This window comes from Megalobrama amblycephala, linkage group LG2, assembly GCF_018812025.1.
Source record: "Megalobrama amblycephala isolate DHTTF-2021 linkage group LG2, ASM1881202v1, whole genome shotgun sequence".
NCBI lineage: Eukaryota > Metazoa > Chordata > Actinopteri > Cypriniformes > Xenocyprididae > Megalobrama > Megalobrama amblycephala.
In genome coordinates this window covers 55,008,792-55,017,814 of record NC_063045.1, presented here as the reverse complement: position 1 = coordinate 55,017,814, position 9,023 = coordinate 55,008,792, and the positions used below count along the sequence as shown (strand labels likewise).

The 9,023-nt window shown below is 38.5% G+C and overlaps 1 pseudogene; it reads left to right on the top strand.

Annotated features, from left to right (window-relative positions):
- Window positions 1-4,132: 4,132 nt before the first annotated feature.
- On the top strand, window positions 4,133-6,386 carry LOC125262955 (annotated as a pseudogene).
- Window positions 6,387-9,023: the final 2,637 nt, after the last annotated feature.

The following is a 9,023-nucleotide window of genomic DNA, read 5'->3' as shown; positions in this document are numbered from 1 at the left end:
GATATTTGGAGCAATATTACATGTAATTGTTAAACTTGATTCCCTTACATATACATTTGCTTTTAAGCCTAATTATTAATTTTGATTATGATGTGATTGTGACAGGGGCGTGGGAAGAGGTTTCAGGTTGGGGGTGCTTAGTTTTTTCTGTCACCACTTTTGAATAAGAAACAATATCAAGGCTATAAAACTTGTCAAAACTCCGCGAATCACAAAAGTATCAGTGAGAAGTTGAGAACACTCGTTTAAACAGTGCATACACTCGAACTTGACTGCACATCACATTTTTTTTACTTTATTGATACTGCTTTTAATCGTAATGCAAAGACCGGTCATCGGGACATAAGCTTTCATGTACAATAAAAGAGCCTGCGCAGCGACAGGAAATATAATTTAACACAAAAAGCCTGCCTAGACGGTGGACTTGCGCTTTTTTTTTTTTTTTTTTTTTGAGCGGTGTGTGGACGAATTCTTTCTACGCACACACTATTTTATTTCTTGATAACAGACCGCTGCTAACTATAACACACCGTTGCCATGAAAAACAGAGCGTTGCCATGGACACAGGATTCTAACCGTAGAGCCGGAGCGCACTATTTTGTTTAGCGGAAGCAATACAATCGTTTTTAAATCAATAAACTACTTTTTAAATCATCATTTTGTGTCAAATTATTGATTTATTTGGTAGGTAGTCAGCCTAATCAGCCTGTTGGGGTTGTATTAGCTACAACAACCGCCTCGCTCTGCATTATCCCTTACATAATTTAACATAAACATAAAACTTTTTAAATAGCCAACTCAGAGTGTTTATTACAAATAAATGTTAATGAACAAACATGCATTTACAGCACCCCCACTTTCCGCGCCCGTGATGTGAAGACCCACACATGCATGTGGCAAAATAAGTAAGTTAACATAAAATATATATAACCTGCTTAATGTGAATTCTTTGTCCGCAGTGTTTCCCGTCAGTTATGATGACACACTCGGACTTTTTGTCAGTATCAAAGCCGCGAACTCGTTCTGAACAGCTGATGAAAAAGCAGAGACGATTGTAGACGAAAATGAAGAGAGATTTTATCTTACTTTTTATTTTATACAAAACATTTTCGTCTCGTCTTTTTTCGTCAACAATAATGCATGTTAATTTAGTCTTAGTCAGCGTTTTTGGACAGTGGTGCAGTCTTGTCATCGTCTCGTCTTAGTCATGAAAAAAAAAGGTCGTTGACGAACATATTTCGTCTCGTCTCGTCTGACGAAATTAACACTAGTGCGTAAGGGTCAAGGCCGGAAAACCATACTGGATGCCTGTGATCTTCGGGCCCTTAGACGGCACTGCATCACATACAGGAATGCTACTGTAATGGAAATCACAACATGGGCTCAGGAATACTTTGTCGGTGAACACAATCCACCGTGCCATTTGCCGTTGCCGGCTAAAACTCTATAGGTCAAAAAAGAAGCCATATCTAAACATGATCCAGAAGCGCAGGCATTTTCTCTGGGCCAAGGCTCATTTAAAAATGGACTGTGGCAAAGTGGAAAACTGTTCTGTGGTCAGGCGAATCAAAATTTGAAGTTCTTTTTGGAAAACTGGGACACCATGTCATCCGGACTAAAGAGGACAAGGACAACCCAAGTTGTTATCAGCGCTCAGTTCAGAAGCCTGCATCTCTGATGGTATGGGGTTGCATGAGTGCGTGTGGCATGGGCAGCTTACACATCTGGAAAGGCACCATCAATGCTGAAAGGTATATCTAAGTTCTAGAACAACATATGCTCCCATCCAGATGTCGTCTCTTTTCCAACATGACAATGCCAGACCATATACTGCATCAATTATAACATCATAGCTGCGTAGAAGAAGGATCCGGGTACTGAAATGGCCAGCCTGCAGTGCAGATTTTTCACCCATAGAAAACATTTGGCGTATCATAAAAAGGAAGATGCGACAAAGAAGACCTAAGACAGTTGAGCAACTAGAAGCCTGTATTAGACAAGAATGGGACAACATTCCTATTCCTAAACTTGAGCAACTCCTTGTCTCCTCAGTCCCCAGATGTTTACAGACTGTTATAAAAAGAAGAGGGGATGCCACACAGTGGTAAACATGGCCTTGTCCCAACTTTTTTGAGATGTGTTGATGCCATGAAATTTAAAATCAACTTATTTTTTCCTTAAAATGATACATTTTCTCAGTTTAAACATTTGATATGTCATCTATGTTGTATTCTGAATAAAATATTGAAATTTGAAACTTCCACATCATTGCATTCTGTTTTTATTTACAATTTGTACAGTGTCCCAACTTTTTTGGAGTCGGGTTTGTAATATTAGTACGTTACTAACGCAAACTACTGGTGGTGGTGTTTTCGTGCGATTCAATATCACTCGTTTTGATTTCCCTACTCACTCGGGGTCAAGCGAACACTAACTCTATGGATCATGGTCCTCATATGCAGTCTTCTAGTATCACAGACTAACGTGTCTTTCTGACCATTAGCATCAAATCACGATTCACATCACTGGTATTCTTTTGTGTTTTTATCTAGGATTACCAAGGCTATGTTTATAACAAGCATTAGGTAAGGTTACAGCATATCATAAAATCCTATATTTAAATCTTCTGTGGTAAGTATATTATTGAGACAAACTACCTGTAACGGTGTCAGTTTCTATTCCTACTATTTACATCTATATGGCTTGCTTTATTCGGCTTATCTGGGTATCTCCTTCATCCACTCTGTCTTCTCCTCACTATGGCATATCGTGGCATCATACATGATCTACATGGCATGTTTATTCGCTGGCCTATCAGCCTACTTGGCTTTCATGATCCACCTAATGTGGCAATGTTAAGGCCTATGCAGCATTCTTCACATCCTTAAAGCTATGGCAAAACAAAAAGCTATTGCATAATGATTCTTCCTGTTAATGGTTTAACATGTCTGTGCATTCATTATCTCTTTCTCTTTGGTAATATTTAGGAACGCATTCAAAGAATCCTCCAACTGGTGCGTATTTTCTTTACATTCACAGTCTTTTGGGTTAGGCTCAGCGCCTGCCTTCATCTTAAGGCAGGATCTGCAAACGTCTACTACCCTCCGGATTCTACTATGGACAGGGCCTACGCCAAAGAACTTTATCATTTATCTTTGATATTTACATACAAACTGTTGAATAAATCGTATTCAAATGTTTCTTTGCTTCCCGCTTCTTTCTGGTAGAACTAAGGGGCTAAGCCCAACCCCTGAAAAACAACCCCACACCATAATCCCCCTCCACCAAACTTTACTCTTGGCACAATGCAGTCAGGCAAGTACCGTTCTCCTGGCAACTGCCAAACCCAGACTTGTCCATCAGATTGCCAGACAGAGAAGCGTGATTCGTCACTCCAGAGAACACGTCTCCACTGCTCTAGAGTCCAGTGGTGGTGTGCTTTACATCACTGCATCCGACGCATTGAAATGCACTTGGTGATGTAAGGCTTGGATGCAGCTGCTCGGCCATGGAAACCCATTCCACGAAGCTCTCTACGCACTGTTCTTGAGCTAAGCTGAAGGCCACACAAAGTTTGGAGGTCTGTAGCTATACTGCAGAAAGTTGTCAACTTCTGCGCACTGTGCACCTCAGCATGCACTGACCCCACTCTGTGATTTTACGTGGTCTATCACTTTGTGGCTGAGTTGCTGTTGTTCCCAATTGCTTCCACTTTGTTATGATGCCACTAACAGTTGACCGTGGAATATTTAGTAGTGAGGAAATTTCAGGAATGAACTTATTGCACAGATGGCAACCTATCACGGTACCATGCTTGAATTCACTGAGCTCCTGAGAGCAACCCATTATTTCACAAATGTTTGTAGAAGCAGTCTGCATTCTTAGGTGCTTGACTTTATACACCTATGGCCATGGAAGTGATATGAACACCTGAATTCAATGATTTGGAGGGGTGTCCAAATACTTTTGCCAATATATTGTATTTCGGGAAAAAATGGATGAATTTACATGATGTAAATCTGACAGATTTATCGACTAATATGATCATTATAAAGGTGCTTAAACAACAAAACACATTCACTTCCACATATTTGACAATCGGAATATATCATATAATTCATGATATAGTTACAAAATGTGAATATTTTGAATAAAAAAGGGAAAATTAAATAAACCTGATACCTTTCAAAGTGTGGCTGCATGATGCATCACTAAGGAATTTAAAATAATGTTCTAAAACTCACGCTTTGGGTTCACCTATAATATAGAGCCCCTAGAATATAGATATCCTCCCCCCCACCCCCCTGGTTGGCCACCTCCAGAATGGCAACCCCCTAGTTCATGTGTCCTGGCACTGGCTCTGTCGCCCATCCTCATTTTGGCCTAAATGGTTAAAATATTAGTTTGGCTGTACTGTTCAGTAACTTTCAAAAATAGTCTTAAAAAACAACTTTACAATGTGCTAACTGTGATAAGATTGTGGTTTGTGAACCTGTCTGGAAAAAAAATTGTGATATGATATTTCATATCTGGATCTATTATAGTTAGAAGGCAGCTGGTTGTTGGCCTTGCATTCATCATTGATATTAGTAACAGGCATCAGAAGTCCCCACTGTAATATGTGTATTTTGTTCATGACCACTGATGCACTTACAGCAGATTTGACAATATTCTTTTACTTTCTACTGATACCTTTCAGTTTCATGTCTCTCATTTGTCTCTTATGATCAACAATTTTACTGCCAAAGTTGAAATGAAAGAAAATAATTGTCATTACACATCACCAGAGTGGGCGGTAGATGGGTTGGCCAGTCTGATCCATACACTGTATAAATGAAAGGACAGTAAGGAGAGCAGAACAAACTCCTAACAGGAGGAGACTCACTCATGGCCTATGAGACAGAGGATCATGAGATTCAATACTGCTTTCCTGCCATCAACTCATCATGTTTCAAGGGAAAACGCTCCAGACATGTATACAAAATCATGTATGTGTTTTTTTCATTGCTGTCAACATGGACTGTGTTTCTGAACCTGCTGGTGATCATTTCCATCTCTCACTTCAAGAAGCTTCACACTCCAACAAACCTGATCATTCTCTCTCTGGCTGTGGCTGACCTGCTTATGGGACTTATTGTGATGCCTGTGGATGCCATAAAGCTGATTGAGACATGCTGGTACTTTGGAGACACTTTCTGTGGACTGTTTACGATAATCATGGGGCTGCTCGGCTCAACATCCCTTAGTAATTTAGTTTTAATTGCTGTTGATCGTTATGTGGCTGTGTGTCACCCTTTACTGTACCCACAGAAAATAACAATGACTTAAACTTTAGTAAGCATCTGTCTCTGTTGGTTTTTCTCTTCAACCTACAACACTGTCATTGTAATCAGCAACAAATATTTTGACCATTCAAACAGAACAGAGTGTTACGGAGCGTGTACCTTAACAGTTAGTTTTACCTGCAGAGTCATTGATGTGATATATTCCTTCCTGTTGCCTTGTAGTGTGATGATCACTGCATATTTGAGAATATTTTATGTTGTTAATCAACAGGTGAAAATTATAAACTCTCTGATGAAAGGTGGTAAATGTGTAAAGGAAGGTTCATTGAGGAGGAAATCTGAGAGTAAAGCTGCTCTGACATTAGGAATCATTGTGACAGCTTATCTGCTGTGCCTTATTCCATACTATATCTTGTCTTTAACAGAGACCACTGTAATCTCTTCTACCACAATTACATTTTTATTATGGACTTTGTATATTAACTCAAGTCTGAATCCTCTTATCTATGCTTTATTTTACAGTTGGTTTAAAATATCAGTTAAACACATCTTAACTCTTAAAATATTGAAACCAGAATCCTCTCTCATGGACATTCTTACAGGCTGATTTAAGTTTGATTTTTTTTTTATTTATAGTATTGAACTGAAACTAAAGTAGATGTAAACACAACGGTTAACATTTAACCGTGTTTTGATATTTTATAAGTGTGTGTAGATGTGATTAGATGCATTCATTAGTGACAGGTAACAACATGTTTGCCCTAACCTTTGGCGCTGTTAGTCACCGATGTGAAATGAAACCATGATTAAAACATGTGAATACAGGCATAAAATAGCATTGTGCAAGGTTGGAAATACCACCAAAATGAAAGAAGAAAAAAAATCAAGATATGAATTGCCCTTGTATTTTGTTTTTATAACATAATATAATTAAGCAATATCTACTTTCTTGAATGTCAGCATAATTGCAAAATGTGATATTCATTTTATATAACAGTTCAATATACAATACGTGGGTTATATTAATTGACCTATTTTAGACACACAACATTGTCAATCTTGACTGTTTTTTCTCTATTTTGATAATAAAAACAGTTACAAACAAAGCAGAAAATTTGTGTCTTGTCTTTACAGTATTTCACACCTTTAATGAACAGTTCAGTGGAGGATCATCTCTGCAGCAATAATACATGCAGAACATATATCAAAAAAATGTAATTGGTCCTCTGAGTTTTCACATCATTAATGTTTTCTGTCATCAGTAAGAGTAAACAAACTTAACATAGACAAGTCACTGTGTATGACAGATCTACCCATGTGACTTCCTTGAGAAAGGCACCCACAGTGTCATTTGCAAAAGCCATTGTATTTTACTTCAAAGTATCAAAATTATATGCTTATTCTATTTAATATTAATTTACTCTATTAAGGTGTTCTGACCTTCTGTAACATTATTTGTGCTGGACTCACCACTGTAGAACCTTCACTCAGTACAGTTGTAGCACATGAATACTGACTGCTCTCTTAGCTGAGGAATGCTGGTCATGTGGTTAATGTCATAGTCTTCATTAAATCAACTGAACTGCTTTTACATTGTGGCATTCTTCTGGTCAGGCCTATTTTAGGGAGGCTTTAGCCCCTCAGTGTACAACTATGTGAAGTACACGTTTAGTCAACGTTGACTAAAAATACCCTTATTTAGATTTAAAGTACATGATATGCACAAGTGATTGTTGACATCTCATTAGAGCCTTGTTGAAATATTAGGGGTTTATTAGAAGAACAAAAGTCTTGTGGTCAGGAAAACCTGTATATTTTAATATTTTAGGTGTCATGACTGGTCACTATCACCTTTCAGCTTTTAGCAGTTCATCTAAATAGTAATGTGACAAATGAATGTCTGAATGTATCTCAAATATAATAATTTAAACATTGAAATGAACATTGTTGTTCTTGCACCATATCATTACTGCTGGTAAAGTGTCACAGTGTAGTATCAGTGTTCAAGGTCCTTCTGCTGTGAATTATAGAACTGCTGTGTAAATACATATGCAAATATATTGTGGCAAAATATGGCTTCATTCAAGCACACTACACAGGAAATCATTGACTTTTGTTAGTAATAATCCTCCAATAAATTGATTGAAAAAATTATATGAGGTATTTTAAAGAGGACCTATATGCAAAATTCACTTTTATAAGGTGTTTGAACACAGATGTGTGAGCCGCAGTGGTCTGCCATTTCTGTTACCTCACAGGAAATATACAATGTCTGCAAAAAAAAAAATAAAAAAATACAAATGTTCTGTAATTGGATGTACTGACGAACATAAACGTCTCCATAGACTCCCAGCATCTGAGCCACTGAGGACACAGTGGTTGAATTTCATTTATGAAGAAAATGTGCATTCTGCATACGGTCGTCCGCCGAAAGCTAGTTATTTGAATTTAAATAACAAAAACAAAAACATATCGCTTCACTTCAGAAGGCCTTTATTAACACACTGGAGTTGTATGGGTTACTGTTTTTTATGGATGGATGCATTATTTTTGAGTTCAAAACATGGCCCACACATGCAACCATTATAAACCTTGGAGGACTAAGGATATTTTTAAATATATCTCTGATTGTGTTCATTTGAAAGAAGATAGTCATGTACACCTAGGATGGCTTGAGGGTGAGTAAATCATGGGATAATTTTCATTTTTGGGTGAACTATCCCTTTAAGTTCCCTGTATCCAATACAAGGTACATTCAATACAAGATGGACGCTGTCCTAGTCACTCTACTTAGACTGTGCTTCTATAAAGCTCGCTCGCTACTGGCTTTTGGTAAATCAGATCACATAGTACTACTATAAAGACTTTCTCTAATCAGATACCGTGGACGGACAAAACTATTTGAGCAGCAGTGAATGCGCGGACAGCTGCATATAATGTGGCTCTCTTGTCTGGGAACATGAGAGATTACAAGGTATCGTGCTGTGTTCTCTGACGTACAGTAAAAGCCGCTAAACTTAGATACAGAGAACTAACCGCGTGAGCGCTATTCTGCCAATCAGTGCGTCAGAACGAAGCAGGCATGTCAGTGATGACTGTGTGATCACTGTCACTGAGGATGAGGTTCAGAAGACTCTAAGGGCCGTTTCATAGTCAACGCATCTGTACGCATACGCGTCCCCGAGGCTACGCATCGTTACGCTTCGGCCGCCATTATGCGTCGGTGCGTAGCCAAATGTGTTGTCCTAGTTTTTGATACGTGACGCGCCGATGCACGCAATACTATGCGTTGTCGGTGGGGGCGACATTGCAAGTATTGTACATTAATTCAAGTATATTGTGTTTACAGAAGAAGAAGGTTTGAATACAATGGCGGGCGAAGAGGAAAAATTATGCGAACTTATACGTATTCATCCACATTTATACGATAGTTCATCGTCTCTCTCCTCTCTGGTCTCTCCTCGTCCAGGCTTCGCATGGGAAGCACCAGAGACACAAACTCCCCATCCTGATCTCTTTTTTGATTTAAAGGGCGAACATACCACAATCTATCTCTGCGTTGCCTTTGTTGCCGCCGATGTAAAATCAGCAACAGAATACACTCCTCTTCATTTGCCATTTTGATCTGAATATCACGTGAGCCGACTCTACTAATATCACCCGACTCTAGGCCTACTACCCCCAAAGTATATGTTCTACTTGGTTTGCTTTAATTAATCAACTTTATTTAACATAACA